The sequence below is a fragment of the Brienomyrus brachyistius genome, chromosome 2 (genome assembly GCF_023856365.1).
Source record: "Brienomyrus brachyistius isolate T26 chromosome 2, BBRACH_0.4, whole genome shotgun sequence".
Taxonomy (NCBI): domain Eukaryota; kingdom Metazoa; phylum Chordata; class Actinopteri; order Osteoglossiformes; family Mormyridae; genus Brienomyrus; species Brienomyrus brachyistius.
Genome location: NC_064534.1, coordinates 5,021,674 through 5,048,867, shown reverse-complemented (window position 1 = coordinate 5,048,867; position 27,194 = coordinate 5,021,674). Strand labels below are relative to the sequence as shown.

Sequence of the window (27,194 nt, the reverse complement as noted above, 5' to 3'; positions counted from 1 at the left end):
TAACGACCCTCTGTTATCAACTCCGCTAACGGCCACAAAATCTCCGCCGCACGAAGCCCACTGGTGGCTGCTCAATCACATGCTTCCCCAGAACGTCGCGCTGTCAGAACACTGGCAGCTACAGGTCCATACTGCAGCCAGAACAATTTTCTACATTCAAACAATGACGGCCTCTTCTCTCTAAAAATTCACCAGACCGCTTCTACCACCAGCAAAGAAGTTTCCATCCCTAATTCCTCTGTGATGCCCACTAACCTACACGTTAAGCCGGCATGGAAAGGTGTGAATTAACACGGCCAGCCTGCTGTTTTAAATACAGCTTTTAGCAAGTTTTGAAAGGAGGAGAAGAGCAGACCTTGCTGTGCCAATAGTATCGAGTCTTCTGTGGCGAAGTGGATTTTACATAGAAAACAAAGCGGTGAGTTGAAGAGGAATTATATCAGTACTTTGTTTAAAACTGTGCGTAAAAAGCTGTATATCTTTATTATTAATAATAAGTTGCAAAACGTGAATGGGGAGTCTTCAAGTTTGCGAGAAGATCGCCCCCTGGTGGAATAAAGGCAAGAACAGCTTACAGCACCTAGTATTACCAGGCAGTATTTAGAGTTAAACGGTGTGTAAAAGCTGCCTTTATGAATGAGAGAGAGAGAGAAAAAAAAAGTAAAATGGAAGGGGAGTGATAGATTTAAATTAATCGTGAAGTGGAGCGCCCCCTGTATAAAGTAAAAGTGAGAAAAGCTTACAGCACCTGGTATTCCCAGGCGGTCTCCCATCCAAGTACTAACCAGGCCCGACCCTGCTTAGCTTCCGAGATCGGACGAGATCGGGCGTGTTCAGGGTGGTATGGCCGTAAGCGAGAGACGCTACCAAAGACAGCCCTTTTGTACCACACGCGTCTATACACGCCAGTTAGTCCCATCGCATCCTACTCCTGGTTTTTTATCTGACTCACACTGCAGCCCCACCATCCAATCGGCAGCGCCGGACCCACACCAAACATTCACCAAACTGCTCAGCCGGCAGCCTACTGCAATTATTCCGTTCTTTCCGCATCCGCACACTTGCTTCTCTTTAACCCCTTTTCACTAGCGCACAGGTTAATCGCCGCACGTCCCCCGCCGGCAAACATTACTCCTTTGCCTACCGCATGCAGGCTTCTCCTAACGACCCTCTGTTATCAACTCCGCTAACGGCCACAAAATCTCCGCCGCACGAAGCCCACTGGTGGCTGCTCAATCACATGCTTCCCCAGAACGTCGCGCTGTCAGAACACTGGCAGCTACAGGTCCATACTGCAGCCAGAACAATTTTCTACATTCAAACATTGACGGCCTCTTCTCTCTAAAAATTCACCAGACCGCTTCTACCACCAGCAAAGAAGTTTCCATCCCTAATTCCTCTGTGATGCCCACTAACCTACACGTTAAGCCGGCATGGAAAGGTGTGAATTAACACGGCCAGCCTGCTGTTTTAAATACAGCTTTTAGCAAGTTTTGAAAGGAGGAGAAGAGCAGACCTTGCTGTGCCAATAGTATCGAGTCTTCTGTGGCGAAGTGGATTTTACATAGAAAACAAAGCGGTGAGTTGAAGAGGAATTATATCAGTACTTTGTTTAAAACTGTGCGTAAAAAGCTGTATATCTTTATTATTAATAATAAGTTGCAAAACGTGAATGGGGAGTCTTCAAGTTTGCGAGAAGATCGCCCCCTGGTGGAATAAAGGCAAGAACAGCTTACAGCACCTAGTATTACCAGGCAGTATTTAGAGTTAAACGGTGTGTAAAAGCTGCCTTTATGAATGAGAGAGAGAGAGAAGAAAAAAAAGTAAAATGGAAGGGGAGTGATAGATTTAAATTAATCGTGAAGTGGAGCGCCCCCTGTATAAAGTAAAAGTGAGAAAAGCTTACAGCACCTGGTATTCCCAGGCGGTCTCCCATCCAAGTACTAACCAGGCCCGACCCTGCTTAGCTTCCGATATCGGACGAGATCGGGCGTGTTCAGGGTGGTATGGCCGTAAGCGAGAGACGCTACCAAAGACAGCCCTTTTGTACCACACGCGTCTATACACGCCAGTTAGTCCCATCGCATCCTACTCCTGGTTTTCTATCTGACTCACACTGCAGCCCCACCATCCAATCGGCAGCGCCGGACCCACACCAAACATTCACCAAACTGCTCAGCCGGCAGCCTACGGCAATTATTCCGTTCTTTCCGCATCCGCACACTTGCTTCTCTTTAACCCCTTTTCACTAGCGCACAGGTTAATCGCCGCACGTCCCCCGCCGGCAAACATTACTCCTTTGCCTACCGCATGCAGGCTTCTCCTAACGACCCTCTGTTATCAACTCCGCTAACGGCCACAAAATCTCCGCCGCACGAAGCCCACTGGTGGCTGCTCAATCACATGCTTCCCCAGAACGTCGCGCTGTCAGAACACTGGCAGCTACAGGTCCATACTGCAGCCAGAACAATTTTCTACATTCAAACATTGACGGCCTCTTCTCTCTAAAAATTCACCAGACCGCTTCTACCACCAGCAAAGAAGTTTCCATCCCTAATTCCTCTGTGATGCCCACTAACCTACACGTTAAGCCGGCATGGAAAGGTGTGAATTAACACGGCCAGCCTGCTGTTTTAAATACAGCTTTTAGCAAGTTTTGAAAGGAGGAGAAGAGCAGACCTTGCTGTGCCAATAGTATCGAGTCTTCTGTGGCGAAGTGGATTTTACATAGAAAACAAAGCGGTGAGTTGAAGAGGAATTATATCAGTACTTTGTTTAAAACTGTGCGTAAAAAGCTGTATATCTTTATTATTAATAATAAGTTGCAAAACGTGAATGGGGAGTCTTCAAGTTTGCGAGAAGATCGCCCCCTGGTGGAATAAAGGCAAGAACAGCTTACAGCACCTAGTATTACCAGGCAGTATTTAGAGTTAAACGGTGTGTAAAAGCTGCCTTTATGAATGAGAGAGAGAGAGAAGAAAAAAAAGTAAAATGGAAGGGGAGTGATAGATTTAAATTAATCGTGAAGTGGAGCGCCCCCTGTATAAAGTAAAAGTGAGAAAAGCTTACAGCACCTGGTATTCCCAGGCGGTCTCCCATCCAAGTACTAACCAGGCCCGACCCTGCTTAGCTTCCGAGATCGGACGAGATCGGGCGTGTTCAGGGTGGTATGGCCGTAAGCGAGAGACGCTACCAAAGACAGCCCTTTTGTACCACACGCGTCTATACACGCCAGTTAGTCCCATCGCATCCTACTCCTGGTTTTCTATCTGACTCACACTGCAGCCCCACCATCCAATCGGCAGCGCCGGACCCACACCAAACATTCACCAAACTGCTCAGCCGGCAGCCTACGGCAATTATTCCGTTCTTTCCGCATCCGCACACTTGCTTCTCTTTAACCCCTTTTCACTAGCGCACAGGTTAATCGCCGCACGTCCCCCGCCGGCAAACATTACTCCTTTGCCTACCGCATGCAGGCTTCTCCTAACGACCCTCTGTTATCAACTCCGCTAACGGCCACAAAATCTCCGCCGCACGAAGCCCACTGGTGGCTGCTCAATCACATGCTTCCCCAGAACGTCGCGCTGTCAGAACACTGGCAGCTACAGGTCCATACTGCAGCCAGAACAATTTTCTACATTCAAACAATGACGGCCTCTTCTCTCTAAAAATTCACCAGACCGCTTCTACCACCAGCAAAGAAGTTTCCATCCCTAATTCCTCTGTGATGCCCACTAACCTACACGTTAAGCCGGCATGGAAAGGTGTGAATTAACACGGCCAGCCTGCTGTTTTAAATACAGCTTTTAGCAAGTTTTGAAAGGAGGAGAAGAGCAGACCTTGCTGTGCCAATAGTATCGAGTCTTCTGTGGCGAAGTGGATTTTACATAGAAAACAAAGCGGTGAGTTGAAGAGGAATTATATCAGTACTTTGTTTAAAACTGTGCGTAAAAAGCTGTATATCTTTATTATTAATAATAAGTTGCAAAACGTGAATGGGGAGTCTTCAAGTTTGCGAGAAGATCGCCCCCTGGTGGAATAAAGGCAAGAACAGCTTACAGCACCTAGTATTACCAGGCAGTATTTAGAGTTAAACGGTGTGTAAAAGCTGCCTTTATGAATGAGAGAGAGAGAGAAAAAAAAAGTAAAATGGAAGGGGAGTGATAGATTTAAATTAATCGTGAAGTGGAGCGCCCCCTGTATAAAGTAAAAGTGAGAAAAGCTTACAGCACCTGGTATTCCCAGGCGGTCTCCCATCCAAGTACTAACCAGGCCCGACCCTGCTTAGCTTCCGAGATCGGACGAGATCGGGCGTGTTCAGGGTGGTATGGCCGTAAGCGAGAGACGCTACCAAAGACAGCCCTTTTGTACCACACGCGTCTATACACGCCAGTTAGTCCCATCGCATCCTACTCCTGGTTTTTTATCTGACTCACACTGCAGCCCCACCATCCAATCGGCAGCGCCGGACCCACACCAAACATTCACCAAACTGCTCAGCCGGCAGCCTACTGCAATTATTCCGTTCTTTCCGCATCCGCACACTTGCTTCTCTTTAACCCCTTTTCACTAGCGCACAGGTTAATCGCCGCACGTCCCCCGCCGGCAAACATTACTCCTTTGCCTACCGCATGCAGGCTTCTCCTAACGACCCTCTGTTATCAACTCCGCTAACGGCCACAAAATCTCCGCCGCACGAAGCCCACTGGTGGCTGCTCAATCACATGCTTCCCCAGAACGTCGCGCTGTCAGAACACTGGCAGCTACAGGTCCATACTGCAGCCAGAACAATTTTCTACATTCAAACATTGACGGCCTCTTCTCTCTAAAAATTCACCAGACCGCTTCTACCACCAGCAAAGAAGTTTCCATCCCTAATTCCTCTGTGATGCCCACTAACCTACACGTTAAGCCGGCATGGAAAGGTGTGAATTAACACGGCCAGCCTGCTGTTTTAAATACAGCTTTTAGCAAGTTTTGAAAGGAGGAGAAGAGCAGACCTTGCTGTGCCAATAGTATCGAGTCTTCTGTGGCGAAGTGGATTTTACATAGAAAACAAAGCGGTGAGTTGAAGAGGAATTATATCAGTACTTTGTTTAAAACTGTGCGTAAAAAGCTGTATATCTTTATTATTAATAATAAGTTGCAAAACGTGAATGGGGAGTCTTCAAGTTTGCGAGAAGATCGCCCCCTGGTGGAATAAAGGCAAGAACAGCTTACAGCACCTAGTATTACCAGGCAGTATTTAGAGTTAAACGGTGTGTAAAAGCTGCCTTTATGAATGAGAGAGAGAGAGAAGAAAAAAAAGTAAAATGGAAGGGGAGTGATAGATTTAAATTAATCGTGAAGTGGAGCGCCCCCTGTATAAAGTAAAAGTGAGAAAAGCTTACAGCACCTGGTATTCCCAGGCGGTCTCCCATCCAAGTACTAACCAGGCCCGACCCTGCTTAGCTTCCGATATCGGACGAGATCGGGCGTGTTCAGGGTGGTATGGCCGTAAGCGAGAGACGCTACCAAAGACAGCCCTTTTGTACCACACGCGTCTATACACGCCAGTTAGTCCCATCGCATCCTACTCCTGGTTTTCTATCTGACTCACACTGCAGCCCCACCATCCAATCGGCAGCGCCGGACCCACACCAAACATTCACCAAACTGCTCAGCCGGCAGCCTACGGCAATTATTCCGTTCTTTCCGCATCCGCACACTTGCTTCTCTTTAACCCCTTTTCACTAGCGCACAGGTTAATCGCCGCACGTCCCCCGCCGGCAAACATTACTCCTTTGCCTACCGCATGCAGGCTTCTCCTAACGACCCTCTGTTATCAACTCCGCTAACGGCCACAAAATCTCCGCCGCACGAAGCCCACTGGTGGCTGCTCAATCACATGCTTCCCCAGAACGTCGCGCTGTCAGAACACTGGCAGCTACAGGTCCATACTGCAGCCAGAACAATTTTCTACATTCAAACATTGACGGCCTCTTCTCTCTAAAAATTCACCAGACCGCTTCTACCACCAGCAAAGAAGTTTCCATCCCTAATTCCTCTGTGATGCCCACTAACCTACACATTAAGCCGGCATGGAAAGGTGTGAATTAACACGGCCAGCCTGCTGTTTTAAATACAGCTTTTAGCAAGTTTTGAAAGGAGGAGAAGAGCAGACCTTGCTGTGCCAATAGTATCGAGTCTTCTGTGGCGAAGTGGATTTTACATAGAAAACAAAGCGGTGAGTTGAAGAGGAATGATATCAGTACTTTGTTTAAAACTGTGCGTAAAAAGCTGTATATCTTTATTATTAATAATAAGTTGCAAAACGTGAATGGGGAGTCTTCAAGTTTGCGAGAAGATCGCCCCCTGGTGGAATAAAGGCAAGAACAGCTTACAGCACCTAGTATTACCAGGCAGTATTTAGAGTTAAACGGTGTGTAAAAGCTGCCTTTATGAATGAGAGAGAGAGAGAAGAAAAAAAAGTAAAATGGAAGGGGAGTGATAGATTTAAATTAATCGTGAAGTGGAGCGCCCCCTGTATAAAGTAAAAGTGAGAAAAGCTTACAGCACCTGGTATTCCCAGGCGGTCTCCCATCCAAGTACTAACCAGGCCCGACCCTGCTTAGCTTCCGAGATCGGACGAGATCGGGCGTGTTCAGGGTGGTATGGCCGTAAGCGAGAGACGCTACCAAAGACAGCCCTTTTGTACCACACGCGTCTATACACGCCAGTTAGTCCCATCGCATCCTACTCCTGGTTTTTTATCTGACTCACACTGCAGCCCCACCATCCAATCGGCAGCGCCGGACCCACACCAAACATTCACCAAACTGCTCAGCCGGCAGCCTACGGCAATTATTCCGTTCTTTCCGCATCCGCACACTTGCTTCTCTTTAACCCCTTTTCACTAGCGCACAGGTTAATCGCCGCACGTCCCCCGCCGGCAAACATTACTCCTTTGCCTACCGCATGCAGGCTTCTCCTAACGACCCTCTGTTATCAACTCCGCTAACGGCCACAAAATCTCCGCCGCACGAAGCCCACTGGTGGCTGCTCAATCACATGCTTCCCCAGAACGTCGCGCTGTCAGAACACTGGCAGCTACAGGTCCATACTGCAGCCAGAACAATTTTCTACATTCAAACATTGACGGCCTCTTCTCTCTAAAAATTCACCAGACCGCTTCTACCACCAGCAAAGAAGTTTCCATCCCTAATTCCTCTGTGATGCCCACTAACCTACACGTTAAGCCGGCATGGAAAGGTGTGAATTAACACGGCCAGCCTGCTGTTTTAAATACAGCTTTTAGCAAGTTTTGAAAGGAGGAGAAGAGCAGACCTTGCTGTGCCAATAGTATCGAGTCTTCTGTGGCGAAGTGGATTTTACATAGAAAACAAAGCGGTGAGTTGAAGAGGAATTATATCAGTACTTTGTTTAAAACTGTGCGTAAAAAGCTGTATATCTTTATTATTAATAATAAGTTGCAAAACGTGAATGGGGAGTCTTCAAGTTTGCGAGAAGATCGCCCCCTGGTGGAATAAAGGCAAGAACAGCTTACAGCACCTAGTATTATCAGGCAGTATTTAGAGTTAAACGGTGTGTAAAAGCTGCCTTTATGAATGAGAGAGAGAGAGAAGAAAAAAAAGTAAAATGGAAGGGGAGTGATAGATTTAAATTAATCGTGAAGTGGAGCGCCCCCTGTATAAAGTAAAAGTGAGAAAAGCTTACAGCACCTGGTATTCCCAGGCGGTCTCCCATCCAAGTACTAACCAGGCCCGACCCTGCTTAGCTTCCGAGATCGGACGAGATCGGGCGTGTTCAGGGTGGTATGGCCGTAAGCGAGAGACGCTACCAAAGACAGCCCTTTTGTACCACACGCGTCTATACACGCCAGTTAGTCCCATCGCATCCTACTCCTGGTTTTCTATCTGACTCACACTGCAGCCCCACCATCCAATCGGCAGCGCCGGACCCACACCAAACATTCACCAAACTGCTCAGCCGGCAGCCTACGGCAATTATTCCGTTCTTTCCGCATCCGCACACTTGCTTCTCTTTAACCCCTTTTCACTAGCGCACAGGTTAATCGCCGCACGTCCCCCGCCGGCAAACATTACTCCTTTGCCTACCGCATGCAGGCTTCTCCTAACGACCCTCTGTTATCAACTCCGCTAACGGCCACAAAATCTCCGCCGCACGAAGCCCACTGGTGGCTGCTCAATCACATGCTTCCCCAGAACGTCGCGCTGTCAGAACACTGGCAGCTACAGGTCCATACTGCAGCCAGAACAATTTTCTACATTCAAACATTGACGGCCTCTTCTCTCTAAAAATTCACCAGACCGCTTCTACCACCAGCAAAGAAGTTTCCATCCCTAATTCCTCTGTGATGCCCACTAACCTACACGTTAAGCCGGCATGGAAAGGTGTGAATTAACACGGCCAGCCTGCTGTTTTAAATACAGCTTTTAGCAAGTTTTGAAAGGAGGAGAAGAGCAGACCTTGCTGTGCCAATAGTATCGAGTCTTCTGTGGCGAAGTGGATTTTACATAGAAAACAAAGCGGTGAGTTGAAGAGGAATTATATCAGTACTTTGTTTAAAACTGTGCGTAAAAAGCTGTATATCTTTATTATTAATAATAAGTTGCAAAACGTGAATGGGGAGTCTTCAAGTTTGCGAGAAGATCGCCCCCTGGTGGAATAAAGGCAAGAACAGCTTACAGCACCTAGTATTACCAGGCAGTATTTAGAGTTAAACGGTGTGTAAAAGCTGCCTTTATGAATGAGAGAGAGAGAGAAGAAAAAAAAGTAAAATGGAAGGGGAGTGATAGATTTAAATTAATCGTGAAGTGGAGCGCCCCCTGTATAAAGTAAAAGTGAGAAAAGCTTACAGCACCTGGTATTCCCAGGCGGTCTCCCATCCAAGTACTAACCAGGCCCGACCCTGCTTAGCTTCCGAGATCGGACGAGATCGGGCGTGTTCAGGGTGGTATGGCCGTAAGCGAGAGACGCTACCAAAGACAGCCCTTTTGTACCACACGCGTCTATACACGCCAGTTAGTCCCATCGCATCCTACTCCTGGTTTTCTATCTGACTCACACTGCAGCCCCACCATCCAATCGGCAGCGCCGGACCCACACCAAACATTCACCAAACTGCTCAGCCGGCAGCCTACGGCAATTATTCCGTTCTTTCCGCATCCGCACACTTGCTTCTCTTTAACCCCTTTTCACTAGCGCACAGGTTAATCGCCGCACGTCCCCCGCCGGCAAACATTACTCCTTTGCCTACCGCATGCAGGCTTCTCCTAACGACCCTCTGTTATCAACTCCGCTAACGGCCACAAAATCTCCGCCGCACGAAGCCCACTGGTGGCTGCTCAATCACATGCTTCCCCAGAACGTCGCGCTGTCAGAACACTGGCAGCTACAGGTCCATACTGCAGCCAGAACAATTTTCTACATTCAAACATTGACGGCCTCTTCTCTCTAAAAATTCACCAGACCGCTTCTACCACCAGCAAAGAAGTTTCCATCCCTAATTCCTCTGTGATGCCCACTAACCTACACGTTAAGCCGGCATGGAAAGGTGTGAATTAACACGGCCAGCCTGCTGTTTTAAATACAGCTTTTAGCAAGTTTTGAAAGGAGGAGAAGAGCAGACCTTGCTGTGCCAATAGTATCGAGTCTTCTGTGGCGAAGTGGATTTTACATAGAAAACAAAGCGGTGAGTTGAAGAGGAATTATATCAGTACTTTGTTTAAAACTGTGCGTAAAAAGCTGTATATCTTTATTATTAATAATAAGTTGCAAAACGTGAATGGGGAGTCTTCAAGTTTGCGAGAAGATCGCCCCCTGGTGGAATAAAGGCAAGAACAGCTTACAGCACCTAGTATTACCAGGCAGTATTTAGAGTTAAACGGTGTGTAAAAGCTGCCTTTATGAATGAGAGAGAGAGAGAAGAAAAAAAAGTAAAATGGAAGGGGAGTGATAGATTTAAATTAATCGTGAAGTGGAGCGCCCCCTGTATAAAGTAAAAGTGAGAAAAGCTTACAGCACCTGGTATTCCCAGGCGGTCTCCCATCCAAGTACTAACCAGGCCCGACCCTGCTTAGCTTCCGAGATCGGACGAGATCGGGCGTGTTCAGGGTGGTATGGCCGTAAGCGAGAGACGCTACCAAAGACAGCCCTTTTGTACCACACGCGTCTATACACGCCAGTTAGTCCCATCGCATCCTACTCCTGGTTTTCTATCTGACTCACACTGCAGCCCCACCATCCAATCGGCAGCGCCGGACCCACACCAAACATTCACCAAACTGCTCAGCCGGCAGCCTACGGCAATTATTCCGTTCTTTCCGCATCCGCACACTTGCTTCTCTTTAACCCCTTTTCACTAGCGCACAGGTTAATCGCCGCACGTCCCCCGCCGGCAAACATTACTCCTTTGCCTACCGCATGCAGGCTTCTCCTAACGACCCTCTGTTATCAACTCCGCTAACGGCCACAAAATCTCCGCCGCACGAAGCCCACTGGTGGCTGCTCAATCACATGCTTCCCCAGAACGTCGCGCTGTCAGAACACTGGCAGCTACAGGTCCATACTGCAGCCAGAACAATTTTCTACATTCAAACATTGACGGCCTCTTCTCTCTAAAAATTCACCAGACCGCTTCTACCACCAGCAAAGAAGTTTCCATCCCTAATTCCTCTGTGATGCCCACTAACCTACACATTAAGCCGGCATGGAAAGGTGTGAATTAACACGGCCAGCCTGCTGTTTTAAATACAGCTTTTAGCAAGTTTTGAAAGGAGGAGAAGAGCAGACCTTGCTGTGCCAATAGTATCGAGTCTTCTGTGGCGAAGTGGATTTTACATAGAAAACAAAGCGGTGAGTTGAAGAGGAATGATATCAGTACTTTGTTTAAAACTGTGCGTAAAAAGCTGTATATCTTTATTATTAATAATAAGTTGCAAAACGTGAATGGGGAGTCTTCAAGTTTGCGAGAAGATCGCCCCCTGGTGGAATAAAGGCAAGAACAGCTTACAGCACCTAGTATTACCAGGCAGTATTTAGAGTTAAACGGTGTGTAAAAGCTGCCTTTATGAATGAGAGAGAGAGAGAAGAAAAAAAAGTAAAATGGAAGGGGAGTGATAGATTTAAATTAATCGTGAAGTGGAGCGCCCCCTGTATAAAGTAAAAGTGAGAAAAGCTTACAGCACCTGGTATTCCCAGGCGGTCTCCCATCCAAGTACTAACCAGGCCCGACCCTGCTTAGCTTCCGAGATCGGACGAGATCGGGCGTGTTCAGGGTGGTATGGCCGTAAGCGAGAGACGCTACCAAAGACAGCCCTTTTGTACCACACGCGTCTATACACGCCAGTTAGTCCCATCGCATCCTACTCCTGGTTTTTTATCTGACTCACACTGCAGCCCCACCATCCAATCGGCAGCGCCGGACCCACACCAAACATTCACCAAACTGCTCAGCCGGCAGCCTACGGCAATTATTCCGTTCTTTCCGCATCCGCACACTTGCTTCTCTTTAACCCCTTTTCACTAGCGCACAGGTTAATCGCCGCACGTCCCCCGCCGGCAAACATTACTCCTTTGCCTACCGCATGCAGGCTTCTCCTAACGACCCTCTGTTATCAACTCCGCTAACGGCCACAAAATCTCCGCCGCACGAAGCCCACTGGTGGCTGCTCAATCACATGCTTCCCCAGAACGTCGCGCTGTCAGAACACTGGCAGCTACAGGTCCATACTGCAGCCAGAACAATTTTCTACATTCAAACATTGACGGCCTCTTCTCTCTAAAAATTCACCAGACCGCTTCTACCACCAGCAAAGAAGTTTCCATCCCTAATTCCTCTGTGATGCCCACTAACCTACACGTTAAGCCGGCATGGAAAGGTGTGAATTAACACGGCCAGCCTGCTGTTTTAAATACAGCTTTTAGCAAGTTTTGAAAGGAGGAGAAGAGCAGACCTTGCTGTGCCAATAGTATCGAGTCTTCTGTGGCGAAGTGGATTTTACATAGAAAACAAAGCGGTGAGTTGAAGAGGAATTATATCAGTACTTTGTTTAAAACTGTGCGTAAAAAGCTGTATATCTTTATTATTAATAATAAGTTGCAAAACGTGAATGGGGAGTCTTCAAGTTTGCGAGAAGATCGCCCCCTGGTGGAATAAAGGCAAGAACAGCTTACAGCACCTAGTATTACCAGGCAGTATTTAGAGTTAAACGGTGTGTAAAAGCTGCCTTTATGAATGAGAGAGAGAGAGAAGAAAAAAAAGTAAAATGGAAGGGGAGTGATAGATTTAAATTAATCGTGAAGTGGAGCGCCCCCTGTATAAAGTAAAAGTGAGAAAAGCTTACAGCACCTGGTATTCCCAGGCGGTCTCCCATCCAAGTACTAACCAGGCCCGACCCTGCTTAGCTTCCGAGATCGGACGAGATCGGGCGTGTTCAGGGTGGTATGGCCGTAAGCGAGAGACGCTACCAAAGACAGCCCTTTTGTACCACACGCGTCTATACACGCCAGTTAGTCCCATCGCATCCTACTCCTGGTTTTCTATCTGACTCACACTGCAGCCCCACCATCCAATCGGCAGCGCCGGACCCACACCAAACATTCACCAAACTGCTCAGCCGGCAGCCTACGGCAATTATTCCGTTCTTTCCGCATCCGCACACTTGCTTCTCTTTAACCCCTTTTCACTAGCGCACAGGTTAATCGCCGCACGTCCCCCGCCGGCAAACATTACTCCTTTGCCTACCGCATGCAGGCTTCTCCTAACGACCCTCTGTTATCAACTCCGCTAACGGCCACAAAATCTCCGCCGCACGAAGCCCACTGGTGGCTGCTCAATCACATGCTTCCCCAGAACGTCGCGCTGTCAGAACACTGGCAGCTACAGGTCCATACTGCAGCCAGAACAATTTTCTACATTCAAACATTGACGGCCTCTTCTCTCTAAAAATTCACCAGACCGCTTCTACCACCAGCAAAGAAGTTTCCATCCCTAATTCCTCTGTGATGCCCACTAACCTACACGTTAAGCCGGCATGGAAAGGTGTGAATTAACACGGCCAGCCTGCTGTTTTAAATACAGCTTTTAGCAAGTTTTGAAAGGAGGAGAAGAGCAGACCTTGCTGTGCCAATAGTATCGAGTCTTCTGTGGCGAAGTGGATTTTACATAGAAAACAAAGCGGTGAGTTGAAGAGGAATTATATCAGTACTTTGTTTAAAACTGTGCGTAAAAAGCTGTATATCTTTATTATTAATAATAAGTTGCAAAACGTGAATGGGGAGTCTTCAAGTTTGCGAGAAGATCGCCCCCTGGTGGAATAAAGGCAAGAACAGCTTACAGCACCTAGTATTACCAGGCAGTATTTAGAGTTAAACGGTGTGTAAAAGCTGCCTTTATGAATGAGAGAGAGAGAGAAGAAAAAAAAGTAAAATGGAAGGGGAGTGATAGATTTAAATTAATCGTGAAGTGGAGCGCCCCCTGTATAAAGTAAAAGTGAGAAAAGCTTACAGCACCTGGTATTCCCAGGCGGTCTCCCATCCAAGTACTAACCAGGCCCGACCCTGCTTAGCTTCCGAGATCGGACGAGATCGGGCGTGTTCAGGGTGGTATGGCCGTAAGCGAGAGACGCTACCAAAGACAGCCCTTTTGTACCACACGCGTCTATACACGCCAGTTAGTCCCATCGCATCCTACTCCTGGTTTTCTATCTGACTCACACTGCAGCCCCACCATCCAATCGGCAGCGCCGGACCCACACCAAACATTCACCAAACTGCTCAGCCGGCAGCCTACGGCAATTATTCCGTTCTTTCCGCATCCGCACACTTGCTTCTCTTTAACCCCTTTTCACTAGCGCACAGGTTAATCGCCGCACGTCCCCCGCCGGCAAACATTACTCCTTTGCCTACCGCATGCAGGCTTCTCCTAACGACCCTCTGTTATCAACTCCGCTAACGGCCACAAAATCTCCGCCGCACGAAGCCCACTGGTGGCTGCTCAATCACATGCTTCCCCAGAACGTCGCGCTGTCAGAACACTGGCAGCTACAGGTCCATACTGCAGCCAGAACAATTTTCTACATTCAAACATTGACGGCCTCTTCTCTCTAAAAATTCACCAGACCGCTTCTACCACCAGCAAAGAAGTTTCCATCCCTAATTCCTCTGTGATGCCCACTAACCTACACGTTAAGCCGGCATGGAAAGGTGTGAATTAACACGGCCAGCCTGCTGTTTTAAATACAGCTTTTAGCAAGTTTTGAAAGGAGGAGAAGAGCAGACCTTGCTGTGCCAATAGTATCGAGTCTTCTGTGGCGAAGTGGATTTTACATAGAAAACAAAGCGGTGAGTTGAAGAGGAATTATATCAGTACTTTGTTTAAAACTGTGCGTAAAAAGCTGTATATCTTTATTATTAATAATAAGTTGCAAAACGTGAATGGGGAGTCTTCAAGTTTGCGAGAAGATCGCCCCCTGGTGGAATAAAGGCAAGAACAGCTTACAGCACCTAGTATTACCAGGCAGTATTTAGAGTTAAACGGTGTGTAAAAGCTGCCTTTATGAATGAGAGAGAGAGAGAAGAAAAAAAAGTAAAATGGAAGGGGAGTGATAGATTTAAATTAATCGTGAAGTGGAGCGCCCCCTGTATAAAGTAAAAGTGAGAAAAGCTTACAGCACCTGGTATTCCCAGGCGGTCTCCCATCCAAGTACTAACCAGGCCCGACCCTGCTTAGCTTCCGAGATCGGACGAGATCGGGCGTGTTCAGGGTGGTATGGCCGTAAGCGAGAGACGCTACCAAAGACAGCCCTTTTGTACCACACGCGTCTATACACGCCAGTTAGTCCCATCGCATCCTACTCCTGGTTTTCTATCTGACTCACACTGCAGCCCCACCATCCAATCGGCAGCGCCGGACCCACACCAAACATTCACCAAACTGCTCAGCCGGCAGCCTACGGCAATTATTCCGTTCTTTCCGCATCCGCACACTTGCTTCTCTTTAACCCCTTTTCACTAGCGCACAGGTTAATCGCCGCACGTCCCCCGCCGGCAAACATTACTCCTTTGCCTACCGCATGCAGGCTTCTCCTAACGACCCTCTGTTATCAACTCCGCTAACGGCCACAAAATCTCCGCCGCACGAAGCCCACTGGTGGCTGCTCAATCACATGCTTCCCCAGAACGTCGCGCTGTCAGAACACTGGCAGCTACAGGTCCATACTGCAGCCAGAACAATTTTCTACATTCAAACATTGACGGCCTCTTCTCTCTAAAAATTCACCAGACCGCTTCTACCACCAGCAAAGAAGTTTCCATCCCTAATTCCTCTGTGATGCCCACTAACCTACACATTAAGCCGGCATGGAAAGGTGTGAATTAACACGGCCAGCCTGCTGTTTTAAATACAGCTTTTAGCAAGTTTTGAAAGGAGGAGAAGAGCAGACCTTGCTGTGCCAATAGTATCGAGTCTTCTGTGGCGAAGTGGATTTTACATAGAAAACAAAGCGGTGAGTTGAAGAGGAATGATATCAGTACTTTGTTTAAAACTGTGCGTAAAAAGCTGTATATCTTTATTATTAATAATAAGTTGCAAAACGTGAATGGGGAGTCTTCAAGTTTGCGAGAAGATCGCCCCCTGGTGGAATAAAGGCAAGAACAGCTTACAGCACCTAGTATTACCAGGCAGTATTTAGAGTTAAACGGTGTGTAAAAGCTGCCTTTATGAATGAGAGAGAGAGAGAAGAAAAAAAAGTAAAATGGAAGGGGAGTGATAGATTTAAATTAATCGTGAAGTGGAGCGCCCCCTGTATAAAGTAAAAGTGAGAAAAGCTTACAGCACCTGGTATTCCCAGGCGGTCTCCCATCCAAGTACTAACCAGGCCCGACCCTGCTTAGCTTCCGAGATCGGACGAGATCGGGCGTGTTCAGGGTGGTATGGCCGTAAGCGAGAGACGCTACCAAAGACAGCCCTTTTGTACCACACGCGTCTATACACGCCAGTTAGTCCCATCGCATCCTACTCCTGGTTTTTTATCTGACTCACACTGCAGCCCCACCATCCAATCGGCAGCGCCGGACCCACACCAAACATTCACCAAACTGCTCAGCCGGCAGCCTACGGCAATTATTCCGTTCTTTCCGCATCCGCACACTTGCTTCTCTTTAACCCCTTTTCACTAGCGCACAGGTTAATCGCCGCACGTCCCCCGCCGGCAAACATTACTCCTTTGCCTACCGCATGCAGGCTTCTCCTAACGACCCTCTGTTATCAACTCCGCTAACGGCCACAAAATCTCCGCCGCACGAAGCCCACTGGTGGCTGCTCAATCACATGCTTCCCCAGAACGTCGCGCTGTCAGAACACTGGCAGCTACAGGTCCATACTGCAGCCAGAACAATTTTCTACATTCAAACATTGACGGCCTCTTCTCTCTAAAAATTCACCAGACCGCTTCTACCACCAGCAAAGAAGTTTCCATCCCTAATTCCTCTGTGATGCCCACTAACCTACACGTTAAGCCGGCATGGAAAGGTGTGAATTAACACGGCCAGCCTGCTGTTTTAAATACAGCTTTTAGCAAGTTTTGAAAGGAGGAGAAGAGCAGACCTTGCTGTGCCAATAGTATCGAGTCTTCTGTGGCGAAGTGGATTTTACATAGAAAACAAAGCGGTGAGTTGAAGAGGAATTATATCAGTACTTTGTTTAAAACTGTGCGTAAAAAGCTGTATATCTTTATTATTAATAATAAGTTGCAAAACGTGAATGGGGAGTCTTCAAGTTTGCGAGAAGATCGCCCCCTGGTGGAATAAAGGCAAGAACAGCTTACAGCACCTAGTATTACCAGGCAGTATTTAGAGTTAAACGGTGTGTAAAAGCTGCCTTTATGAATGAGAGAGAGAGAGAGAGAAAAAAAAAAGTAAAATGGAAGGGGAGTGATAGATTTAAATTAATCGTGAAGTGGAGCGCCCCCTGTATAAAGTAAAAGTGAGAAAAGCTTACAGCACCTGGTATTCCCAGGCGGTCTCCCATCCAAGTACTAACCAGGCCCGACCCTGCTTAGCTTCCGAGATCGGACGAGATCGGGCGTGTTCAGGGTGGTATGGCCGTAAGCGAGAGACGCTACCAAAGACAGCCCTTTTGTACCACACGCGTCTATACACGCCAGTTAGTCCCATCGCATCCTACTCCTGGTTTTTTATCTGACTCACACTGCAGCCCCACCATCCAATCGGCAGCGCCGGACCCACACCAAACATTCACCAAACTGCTCAGCCGGCAGCCTACGGCAATTATTCCGTTCTTTCCGCATCCGCACACTTGCTTCTCTTTAACCCCTTTTCACTAGCGCACAGGTTAATCGCCGCACGTCCCCCGCCGGCAAACATTACTCCTTTGCCTACCGCATGCAGGCTTCTCCTAACGACCCTCTGTTATCAACTCCGCTAACGGCCACAAAATCTCCGCCGCACGAAGCCCACTGGTGGCTGCTCAATCACATGCTTCCCCAGAACGTCGCGCTGTCAGAACACTGGCAGCTACAGGTCCATACTGCAGCCAGAACAATTTTCTACATTCAAACAATGACGGCCTCTTCTCTCTAAAAATTCACCAGACCGCTTCTACCACCAGCAAAGAAGTTTCCATCCCTAATTCCTCTGTGATGCCCACTAACCTACACGTTAAGCCGGCATGGAAAGGTGTGAATTAACACGGCCAGCCTGCTGTTTTAAATACAGCTTTTAGCAAGTTTTGAAAGGAGGAGAAGAGCAGACCTTGCTGTGCCAATAGTATCGAGTCTTCTGTGGCGAAGTGGATTTTACATAGAAAACAAAGCGGTGAGTTGAAGAGGAATTATATCAGTACTTTGTTTAAAACTGTGCGTAAAAAGCTGTATATCTTTATTATTAATAATAAGTTGCAAAACGTGAATGGGGAGTCTTCAAGTTTGCGAGAAGATCGCCCCCTGGTGGAATAAAGGCAAGAACAGCTTACAGCACCTAGTATTACCAGGCAGTATTTAGAGTTAAACGGTGTGTAAAAGCTGCCTTTATGAATGAGAGAGAGAGAGAAAAAAAAAGTAAAATGGAAGGGGAGTGATAGATTTAAATTAATCGTGAAGTGGAGCGCCCCCTGTATAAAGTAAAAGTGAGAAAAGCTTACAGCACCTGGTATTCCCAGGCGGTCTCCCATCCAAGTACTAACCAGGCCCGACCCTGCTTAGCTTCCGAGATCGGACGAGATCGGGCGTGTTCAGGGTGGTATGGCCGTAAGCGAGAGACGCTACCAAAGACAGCCCTTTTGTACCACACGCGTCTATACACGCCAGTTAGTCCCATCGCATCCTACTCCTGGTTTTCTATCTGACTCACACTGCAGCCCCACCATCCAATCGGCAGCGCCGGACCCACACCAAACATTCACCAAACTGCTCAGCCGGCAGCCTACGGCAATTATTCCGTTCTTTCCGCATCCGCACACTTGCTTCTCTTTAACCCCTTTTCACTAGCGCACAGGTTAATCGCCGCACGTCCCCCGCCGGCAAACATTACTCCTTTGCCTACCGCATGCAGGCTTCTCCTAACGACCCTCTGTTATCAACTCCGCTAACGGCCACAAAATCTCCGCCGCACGAAGCCCACTGGTGGCTGCTCAATCACATGCTTCCCCAGAACGTCGCGCTGTCAGAACACTGGCAGCTACAGGTCCATACTGCAGCCAGAACAATTTTCTACATTCAAACATTGACGGCCTCTTCTCTCTAAAAATTCACCAGACCGCTTCTACCACCAGCAAAGAAGTTTCCATCCCTAATTCCTCTGTGATGCCCACTAACCTACACGTTAAGCCGGCATGGAAAGGTGTGAATTAACACGGCCAGCCTGCTGTTTTAAATACAGCTTTTAGCAAGTTTTGAAAGGAGGAGAAGAGCAGACCTTGCTGTGCCAATAGTATCGAGTCTTCTGTGGCGAAGTGGATTTTACATAGAAAACAAAGCGGTGAGTTGAAGAGGAATTATATCAGTACTTTGTTTAAAACTGTGCGTAAAAAGCTGTATATCTTTATTATTAATAATAAGTTGCAAAACGTGAATGGGGAGTCTTCAAGTTTGCGAGAAGATCGCCCCCTGGTGGAATAAAGGCAAGAACAGCTTACAGCACCTAGTATTACCAGGCAGTATTTAGAGTTAAACGGTGTGTAAAAGCTGCCTTTATGAATGAGAGAGAGAGAGAAGAAAAAAAAGTAAAATGGAAGGGGAGTGATAGATTTAAATTAATCGTGAAGTGGAGCGCCCCCTGTATAAAGTAAAAGTGAGAAAAGCTTACAGCACCTGGTATTCCCAGGCGGTCTCCCATCCAAGTACTAACCAGGCCCGACCCTGCTTAGCTTCCGAGATCGGACGAGATCGGGCGTGTTCAGGGTGGTATGGCCGTAAGCGAGAGACGCTACCAAAGACAGCCCTTTTGTACCACACGCGTCTATACACGCCAGTTAGTCCCATCGCATCCTACTCCTGGTTTTCTATCTGACTCACACTGCAGCCCCACCATCCAATCGGCAGCGCCGGACCCACACCAAACATTCACCAAACTGCTCAGCCGGCAGCCTACGGCAATTATTCCGTTCTTTCCGCATCCGCACACTTGCTTCTCTTTAACCCCTTTTCACTAGCGCACAGGTTAATCGCCGCACGTCCCCCGCCGGCAAACATTACTCCTTTGCCTACCGCATGCAGGCTTCTCCTAACGACCCTCTGTTATCAACTCCGCTAACGGCCACAAAATCTCCGCCGCACGAAGCCCACTGGTGGCTGCTCAATCACATGCTTCCCCAGAACGTCGCGCTGTCAGAACACTGGCAGCTACAGGTCCATACTGCAGCCAGAACAATTTTCTACATTCAAACATTGACGGCCTCTTCTCTCTAAAAATTCACCAGACCGCTTCTACCACCAGCAAAGAAGTTTCCATCCCTAATTCCTCTGTGATGCCCACTAACCTACACGTTAAGCCGGCATGGAAAGGTGTGAATTAACACGGCCAGCCTGCTGTTTTAAATACAGCTTTTAGCAAGTTTTGAAAGGAGGAGAAGAGCAGACCTTGCTGTGCCAATAGTATCGAGTCTTCTGTGGCGAAGTGGATTTTACATAGAAAACAAAGCGGTGAGTTGAAGAGGAATTATATCAGTACTTTGTTTAAAACTGTGCGTAAAAAGCTGTATATCTTTATTATTAATAATAAGTTGCAAAACGTGAATGGGGAGTCTTCAAGTTTGCGAGAAGATCGCCCCCTGGTGGAATAAAGGCAAGAACAGCTTACAGCACCTAGTATTACCAGGCAGTATTTAGAGTTAAACGGTGTGTAAAAGCTGCCTTTATGAATGAGAGAGAGAGAGAAGAAAAAAAAGTAAAATGGAAGGGGAGTGATAGATTTAAATTAATCGTGAAGTGGAGCGCCCCCTGTATAAAGTAAAAGTGAGAAAAGCTTACAGCACCTGGTATTCCCAGGCGGTCTCCCATCCAAGTACTAACCAGGCCCGACCCTGCTTAGCTTCCGAGATCGGACGAGATCGGGCGTGTTCAGGGTGGTATGGCCGTAAGCGAGAGACGCTACCAAAGACAGCCCTTTTGTACCACACGCGTCTATACACGCCAGTTAGTCCCATCGCATCCTACTCCTGGTTTTCTATCTGACTCACACTGCAGCCCCACCATCCAATCGGCAGCGCCGGACCCACACCAAACATTCACCAAACTGCTCAGCCGGCAGCCTACGGCAATTATTCCGTTCTTTCCGCATCCGCACACTTGCTTCTCTTTAACCCCTTTTCACTAGCGCACAGGTTAATCGCCGCACGTCCCCCGCCGGCAAACATTACTCCTTTGCCTACCGCATGCAGGCTTCTCCTAACGACCCTCTGTTATCAACTCCGCTAACGGCCACAAAATCTCCGCCGCACGAAGCCCACTGGTGGCTGCTCAATCACATGCTTCCCCAGAACGTCGCGCTGTCAGAACACTGGCAGCTACAGGTCCATACTGCAGCCAGAACAATTTTCTACATTCAAACATTGACGGCCTCTTCTCTCTAAAAATTCACCAGACCGCTTCTACCACCAGCAAAGAAGTTTCCATCCCTAATTCCTCTGTGATGCCCACTAACCTACACGTTAAGCCGGCATGGAAAGGTGTGAATTAACACGGCCAGCCTGCTGTTTTAAATACAGCTTTTAGCAAGTTTTGAAAGGAGGAGAAGAGCAGACCTTGCTGTGCCAATAGTATCGAGTCTTCTGTGGCGAAGTGGATTTTACATAGAAAACAAAGCGGTGAGTTGAAGAGGAATTATATCAGTACTTTGTTTAAAACTGTGCGTAAAAAGCTGTATATCTTTATTATTAATAATAAGTTGCAAAACGTGAATGGGGAGTCTTCAAGTTTGCGAGAAGATCGCCCCCTGGTGGAATAAAGGCAAGAACAGCTTACAGCACCTAGTATTACCAGGCAGTATTTAGAGTTAAACGGTGTGTAAAAGCTGCCTTTATGAATGAGAGAGAGAGAGAAGAAAAAAAAGTAAAATGGAAGGGGAGTGATAGATTTAAATTAATCGTGAAGTGGAGCGCCCCCTGTATAAAGTAAAAGTGAGAAAAGCTTACAGCACCTGGTATTCCCAGGCGGTCTCCCATCCAAGTACTAACCAGGCCCGACCCTGCTTAGCTTCCGAGATCGGACGAGATCGGGCGTGTTCAGGGTGGTATGGCCGTAAGCGAGAGACGCTACCAAAGACAGCCCTTTTGTACCACACGCGTCTATACACGCCAGTTAGTCCCATCGCATCCTACTCCTGGTTTTCTATCTGACTCACACTGCAGCCCCACCATCCAATCGGCAGCGCCGGACCCACACCAAACATTCACCAAACTGCTCAGCCGGCAGCCTACGGCAATTATTCCGTTCTTTCCGCATCCGCACACTTGCTTCTCTTTAACCCCTTTTCACTAGCGCACAGGTTAATCGCCGCACGTCCCCCGCCGGCAAACATTACTCCTTTGCCTACCGCATGCAGGCTTCTCCTAACGACCCTCTGTTATCAACTCCGCTAACGGCCACAAAATCTCCGCCGCACGAAGCCCACTGGTGGCTGCTCAATCACATGCTTCCCCAGAACGTCGCGCTGTCAGAACACTGGCAGCTACAGGTCCATACTGCAGCCAGAACAATTTTCTACATTCAAACATTGACGGCCTCTTCTCTCTAAAAATTCACCAGACCGCTTCTACCACCAGCAAAGAAGTTTCCATCCCTAATTCCTCTGTGATGCCCACTAACCTACACGTTAAGCCGGCATGGAAAGGTGTGAATTAACACGGCCAGCCTGCTGTTTTAAATACAGCTTTTAGCAAGTTTTGAAAGGAGGAGAAGAGCAGACCTTGCTGTGCCAATAGTATCGAGTCTTCTGTGGCGAAGTGGATTTTACATAGAAAACAAAGCGGTGAGTTGAAGAGGAATTATATCAGTACTTTGTTTAAAACTGTGCGTAAAAAGCTGTATATCTTTATTATTAATAATAAGTTGCAAAACGTGAATGGGGAGTCTTCAAGTTTGCGAGAAGATCGCCCCCTGGTGGAATAAAGGCAAGAACAGCTTACAGCACCTAGTATTACCAGGCAGTATTTAGAGTTAAACGGTGTGTAAAAGCTGCCTTTATGAATGAGAGAGAGAGAGAAGAAAAAAAAGTAAAATGGAAGGGGAGTGATAGATTTAAATTAATCGTGAAGTGGAGCGCCCCCTGTATAAAGTAAAAGTGAGAAAAGCTTACAGCACCTGGTATTCCCAGGCGGTCTCCCATCCAAGTACTAACCAGGCCCGACCCTGCTTAGCTTCCGAGATCGGACGAGATCGGGCGTGTTCAGGGTGGTATGGCCGTAAGCGAGAGACGCTACCAAAGACAGCCCTTTTGTACCACACGCGTCTATACACGCCAGTTAGTCCCATCGCATCCTACTCCTGGTTTTCTATCTGACTCACACTGCAGCCCCACCATCCAATCGGCAGCGCCGGACCCACACCAAACATTCACCAAACTGCTCAGCCGGCAGCCTACGGCAATTATTCCGTTCTTTCCGCATCCGCACACTTGCTTCTCTTTAACCCCTTTTCACTAGCGCACAGGTTAATCGCCGCACGTCCCCCGCCGGCAAACATTACTCCTTTGCCTACCGCATGCAGGCTTCTCCTAACGACCCTCTGTTATCAACTCCGCTAACGGCCACAAAATCTCCGCCGCACGAAGCCCACTGGTGGCTGCTCAATCACATGCTTCCCCAGAACGTCGCGCTGTCAGAACACTGGCAGCTACAGGTCCATACTGCAGCCAGAACAATTTTCTACATTCAAACATTGACGGCCTCTTCTCTCTAAAAATTCACCAGACCGCTTCTACCACCAGCAAAGAAGTTTCCATCCCTAATTCCTCTGTGATGCCCACTAACCTACACGTTAAGCCGGCATGGAAAGGTGTGAATTAACACGGCCAGCCTGCTGTTTTAAATACAGCTTTTAGCAAGTTTTGAAAGGAGGAGAAGAGCAGACCTTGCTGTGCCAATAGTATCGAGTCTTCTGTGGCGAAGTGGATTTTACATAGAAAACAAAGCGGTGAGTTGAAGAGGAATTATATCAGTACTTTGTTTAAAACTGTGCGTAAAAAGCTGTATATCTTTATTATTAATAATAAGTTGCAAAACGTGAATGGGGAGTCTTCAAGTTTGCGAGAAGATCGCCCCCTGGTGGAATAAAGGCAAGAACAGCTTACAGCACCTAGTATTACCAGGCAGTATTTAGAGTTAAACGGTGTGTAAAAGCTGCCTTTATGAATGAGAGAGAGAGAGAAGAAAAAAAAGTAAAATGGAAGGGGAGTGATAGATTTAAATTAATCGTGAAGTGGAGCGCCCCCTGTATAAAGTAAAAGTGAGAAAAGCTTACAGCACCTGGTATTCCCAGGCGGTCTCCCATCCAAGTACTAACCAGGCCCGACCCTGCTTAGCTTCCGAGATCGGACGAGATCGGGCGTGTTCAGGGTGGTATGGCCGTAAGCGAGAGACGCTACCAAAGACAGCCCTTTTGTACCACACGCGTCTATACACGCCAGTTAGTCCCATCGCATCCTACTCCTGGTTTTCTATCTGACTCACACTGCAGCCCCACCATCCAATCGGCAGCGCCGGACCCACACCAAACATTCACCAAACTGCTCAGCCGGCAGCCTACGGCAATTATTCCGTTCTTTCCGCATCCGCACACTTGCTTCTCTTTAACCCCTTTTCACTAGCGCACAGGTTAATCGCCGCACGTCCCCCGCCGGCAAACATTACTCCTTTGCCTACCGCATGCAGGCTTCTCCTAACGACCCTCTGTTATCAACTCCGCTAACGGCCACAAAATCTCCGCCGCACGAAGCCCACTGGTGGCTGCTCAATCACATGCTTCCCCAGAACGTCGCGCTGTCAGAACACTGGCAGCTACAGGTCCATACTGCAGCCAGAACAATTTTCTACATTCAAACATTGACGGCCTCTTCTCTCTAAAAATTCACCAGACCGCTTCTACCACCAGCAAAGAAGTTTCCATCCCTAATTCCTCTGTGATGCCCACTAACCTACACGTTAAGCCGGCATGGAAAGGTGTGAATTAACACGGCCAGCCTGCTGTTTTAAATACAGCTTTTAGCAAGTTTTGAAAGGAGGAGAAGAGCAGACCTTGCTGTGCCAATAGTATCGAGTCTTCTGTGGCGAAGTGGATTTTACATAGAAAACAAAGCGGTGAGTTGAAGAGGAATTATATCAGTACTTTGTTTAAAACTGTGCGTAAAAAGCTGTATATCTTTATTATTAATAATAAGTTGCAAAACGTGAATGGGGAGTCTTCAAGTTTGCGAGAAGATCGCCCCCTGGTGGAATAAAGGCAAGAACAGCTTACAGCACCTAGTATTACCAGGCAGTATTTAGAGTTAAACGGTGTGTAAAAGCTGCCTTTATGAATGAGAGAGAGAGAGAAGAAAAAAAAGTAAAATGGAAGGGGAGTGATAGATTTAAATTAATCGTGAAGTGGAGCGCCCCCTGTATAAAGTAAAAGTGAGAAAAGCTTACAGCACCTGGTATTCCCAGGCGGTCTCCCATCCAAGTACTAACCAGGCCCGACCCTGCTTAGCTTCCGAGATCGGACGAGATCGGGCGTGTTCAGGGTGGTATGGCCGTAAGCGAGAGACGCTACCAAAGACAGCCCTTTTGTACCACACGCGTCTATACACGCCAGTTAGTCCCATCGCATCCTACTCCTGGTTTTCTATCTGACTCACACTGCAGCCCCACCATCCAATCGGCAGCGCCGGACCCACACCAAACATTCACCAAACTGCTCAGCCGGCAGCCTACGGCAATTATTCCGTTCTTTCCGCATCCGCACACTTGCTTCTCTTTAACCCCTTTTCACTAGCGCACAGGTTAATCGCCGCACGTCCCCCGCCGGCAAACATTACTCCTTTGCCTACCGCATGCAGGCTTCTCCTAACGACCCTCTGTTATCAACTCCGCTAACGGCCACAAAATCTCCGCCGCACGAAGCCCACTGGTGGCTGCTCAATCACATGCTTCCCCAGAACGTCGCGCTGTCAGAACACTGGCAGCTACAGGTCCATACTGCAGCCAGAACAATTTTCTACATTCAAACATTGACGGCCTCTTCTCTCTAAAAATTCACCAGACCGCTTCTACCACCAGCAAAGAAGTTTCCATCCCTAATTCCTCTGTGATGCCCACTAACCTACACGTTAAGCCGGCATGGAAAGGTGTGAATTAACACGGCCAGCCTGCTGTTTTAAATACAGCTTTTAGCAAGTTTTGAAAGGAGGAGAAGAGCAGACCTTGCTGTGCCAATAGTATCGAGTCTTCTGTGGCGAAGTGGATTTTACATAGAAAACAAAGCGGTGAGTTGAAGAGGAATTATATCAGTACTTTGTTTAAAACTGTGCGTAAAAAGCTGTATATCTTTATTATTAATAATAAGTTGCAAAACGTGAATGGGGAGTCTTCAAGTTTGCGAGAAGATCGCCCCCTGGTGGAATAAAGGCAAGAACAGCTTACAGCACCTAGTATTACCAGGCAGTATTTAGAGTTAAACGGTGTGTAAAAGCTGCCTTTATGAATGAGAGAGAGAGAGAAGAAAAAAAAGTAAAATGGAAGGGGAGTGATAGATTTAAATTAATCGTGAAGTGGAGCGCCCCCTGTATAAAGTAAAAGTGAGAAAAGCTTACAGCACCTGGTATTCCCAGGCGGTCTCCCATCCAAGTACTAACCAGGCCCGACCCTGCTTAGCTTCCGAGATCGGACGAGATCGGGCGTGTTCAGGGTGGTATGGCCGTAAGCGAGAGACGCTACCAAAGACAGCCCTTTTGTACCACACGCGTCTATACACGCCAGTTAGTCCCATCGCATCCTACTCCTGGTTTTCTATCTGACTCACACTGCAGCCCCACCATCCAATCGGCAGCGCCGGACCCACACCAAACATTCACCAAACTGCTCAGCCGGCAGCCTACGGCAATTATTCCGTTCTTTCCGCATCCGCACACTTGCTTCTCTTTAACCCCTTTTCACTAGCGCACAGGTTAATCGCCGCACGTCCCCCGCCGGCAAACATTACTCCTTTGCCTACCGCATGCAGGCTTCTCCTAACGACCCTCTGTTATCAACTCCGCTAACGGCCACAAAATCTCCGCCGCACGAAGCCCACTGGTGGCTGCTCAATCACATGCTTCCCCAGAACGTCGCGCTGTCAGAACACTGGCAGCTACAGGTCCATACTGCAGCCAGAACAATTTTCTACATTCAAACATTGACGGCCTCTTCTCTCTAAAAATTCACCAGACCGCTTCTACCACCAGCAAAGAAGTTTCCATCCCTAATTCCTCTGTGATGCCCACTAACCTACACGTTAAGCCGGCATGGAAAGGTGTGAATTAACACGGCCAGCCTGCTGTTTTAAATACAGCTTTTAGCAAGTTTTGAAAGGAGGAGAAGAGCAGACCTTGCTGTGCCAATAGTATCGAGTCTTCTGTGGCGAAGTGGATTTTACATAGAAAACAAAGCGGTGAGTTGAAGAGGAATTATATCAGTACTT

The 27,194-nt window shown here is 47.8% G+C and overlaps 23 non-coding genes across 23 annotated transcripts; all 23 read right to left on the bottom strand.

Moving 5' to 3' along the window:
- Positions 1–736: 736 nt before the first annotated feature.
- On the bottom strand, positions 737–855 carry LOC125733243 (5S ribosomal RNA). Its single transcript, XR_007392594.1, has one exon. It is a non-coding gene; the product is annotated as a 5S ribosomal RNA (ribosomal RNA).
- Positions 856–1,899: 1,044 nt separating this feature from the next.
- Positions 1,900–2,018, bottom strand: LOC125732305 (5S ribosomal RNA). The gene has a single exon (XR_007391714.1). It is a non-coding gene; the product is annotated as a 5S ribosomal RNA (ribosomal RNA).
- Positions 2,019–3,062: 1,044 nt separating this feature from the next.
- Positions 3,063–3,181, bottom strand: LOC125733231 (5S ribosomal RNA). Its single transcript, XR_007392583.1, has one exon. It is a non-coding gene; the product is annotated as a 5S ribosomal RNA (ribosomal RNA).
- A 1,042-nt stretch (positions 3,182–4,223) lies between these two features.
- On the bottom strand, positions 4,224–4,342 carry LOC125733220 (5S ribosomal RNA). The gene has a single exon (XR_007392572.1). It is a non-coding gene; the product is annotated as a 5S ribosomal RNA (ribosomal RNA).
- A 1,044-nt stretch (positions 4,343–5,386) lies between these two features.
- On the bottom strand, positions 5,387–5,505 carry LOC125732293 (5S ribosomal RNA). Its single transcript, XR_007391712.1, has one exon. It is a non-coding gene; the product is annotated as a 5S ribosomal RNA (ribosomal RNA).
- A 1,044-nt stretch (positions 5,506–6,549) lies between these two features.
- On the bottom strand, positions 6,550–6,668 carry LOC125733208 (5S ribosomal RNA). The gene has a single exon (XR_007392561.1). It is a non-coding gene; the product is annotated as a 5S ribosomal RNA (ribosomal RNA).
- Positions 6,669–7,712: 1,044 nt separating this feature from the next.
- Positions 7,713–7,831, bottom strand: LOC125733196 (5S ribosomal RNA). Its single transcript, XR_007392550.1, has one exon. It is a non-coding gene; the product is annotated as a 5S ribosomal RNA (ribosomal RNA).
- A 1,044-nt stretch (positions 7,832–8,875) lies between these two features.
- LOC125733184 (5S ribosomal RNA) lies at positions 8,876–8,994 on the bottom strand. Its single transcript, XR_007392539.1, has one exon. It is a non-coding gene; the product is annotated as a 5S ribosomal RNA (ribosomal RNA).
- A 1,044-nt stretch (positions 8,995–10,038) lies between these two features.
- On the bottom strand, positions 10,039–10,157 carry LOC125733173 (5S ribosomal RNA). The gene has a single exon (XR_007392528.1). It is a non-coding gene; the product is annotated as a 5S ribosomal RNA (ribosomal RNA).
- A 1,044-nt stretch (positions 10,158–11,201) lies between these two features.
- On the bottom strand, positions 11,202–11,320 carry LOC125733162 (5S ribosomal RNA). Its single transcript, XR_007392517.1, has one exon. It is a non-coding gene; the product is annotated as a 5S ribosomal RNA (ribosomal RNA).
- A 1,044-nt stretch (positions 11,321–12,364) lies between these two features.
- Positions 12,365–12,483, bottom strand: LOC125733151 (5S ribosomal RNA). Its single transcript, XR_007392506.1, has one exon. It is a non-coding gene; the product is annotated as a 5S ribosomal RNA (ribosomal RNA).
- Positions 12,484–13,527: 1,044 nt separating this feature from the next.
- Positions 13,528–13,646, bottom strand: LOC125733139 (5S ribosomal RNA). Its single transcript, XR_007392495.1, has one exon. It is a non-coding gene; the product is annotated as a 5S ribosomal RNA (ribosomal RNA).
- A 1,044-nt stretch (positions 13,647–14,690) lies between these two features.
- On the bottom strand, positions 14,691–14,809 carry LOC125733127 (5S ribosomal RNA). The gene has a single exon (XR_007392483.1). It is a non-coding gene; the product is annotated as a 5S ribosomal RNA (ribosomal RNA).
- Positions 14,810–15,853: 1,044 nt separating this feature from the next.
- Positions 15,854–15,972, bottom strand: LOC125733115 (5S ribosomal RNA). Its single transcript, XR_007392472.1, has one exon. It is a non-coding gene; the product is annotated as a 5S ribosomal RNA (ribosomal RNA).
- Positions 15,973–17,019: 1,047 nt separating this feature from the next.
- LOC125733104 (5S ribosomal RNA) lies at positions 17,020–17,138 on the bottom strand. The gene has a single exon (XR_007392461.1). It is a non-coding gene; the product is annotated as a 5S ribosomal RNA (ribosomal RNA).
- Positions 17,139–18,180: 1,042 nt separating this feature from the next.
- LOC125733092 (5S ribosomal RNA) lies at positions 18,181–18,299 on the bottom strand. The gene has a single exon (XR_007392450.1). It is a non-coding gene; the product is annotated as a 5S ribosomal RNA (ribosomal RNA).
- Positions 18,300–19,343: 1,044 nt separating this feature from the next.
- On the bottom strand, positions 19,344–19,462 carry LOC125733081 (5S ribosomal RNA). Its single transcript, XR_007392439.1, has one exon. It is a non-coding gene; the product is annotated as a 5S ribosomal RNA (ribosomal RNA).
- A 1,044-nt stretch (positions 19,463–20,506) lies between these two features.
- On the bottom strand, positions 20,507–20,625 carry LOC125733070 (5S ribosomal RNA). The gene has a single exon (XR_007392428.1). It is a non-coding gene; the product is annotated as a 5S ribosomal RNA (ribosomal RNA).
- Positions 20,626–21,669: 1,044 nt separating this feature from the next.
- On the bottom strand, positions 21,670–21,788 carry LOC125733059 (5S ribosomal RNA). Its single transcript, XR_007392417.1, has one exon. It is a non-coding gene; the product is annotated as a 5S ribosomal RNA (ribosomal RNA).
- A 1,044-nt stretch (positions 21,789–22,832) lies between these two features.
- Positions 22,833–22,951, bottom strand: LOC125733048 (5S ribosomal RNA). The gene has a single exon (XR_007392406.1). It is a non-coding gene; the product is annotated as a 5S ribosomal RNA (ribosomal RNA).
- Positions 22,952–23,995: 1,044 nt separating this feature from the next.
- Positions 23,996–24,114, bottom strand: LOC125733037 (5S ribosomal RNA). Its single transcript, XR_007392395.1, has one exon. It is a non-coding gene; the product is annotated as a 5S ribosomal RNA (ribosomal RNA).
- Positions 24,115–25,158: 1,044 nt separating this feature from the next.
- Positions 25,159–25,277, bottom strand: LOC125733026 (5S ribosomal RNA). The gene has a single exon (XR_007392384.1). It is a non-coding gene; the product is annotated as a 5S ribosomal RNA (ribosomal RNA).
- Positions 25,278–26,321: 1,044 nt separating this feature from the next.
- Positions 26,322–26,440, bottom strand: LOC125733014 (5S ribosomal RNA). The gene has a single exon (XR_007392372.1). It is a non-coding gene; the product is annotated as a 5S ribosomal RNA (ribosomal RNA).
- Between the last annotated feature and the right edge of the window lie 754 nt (positions 26,441–27,194).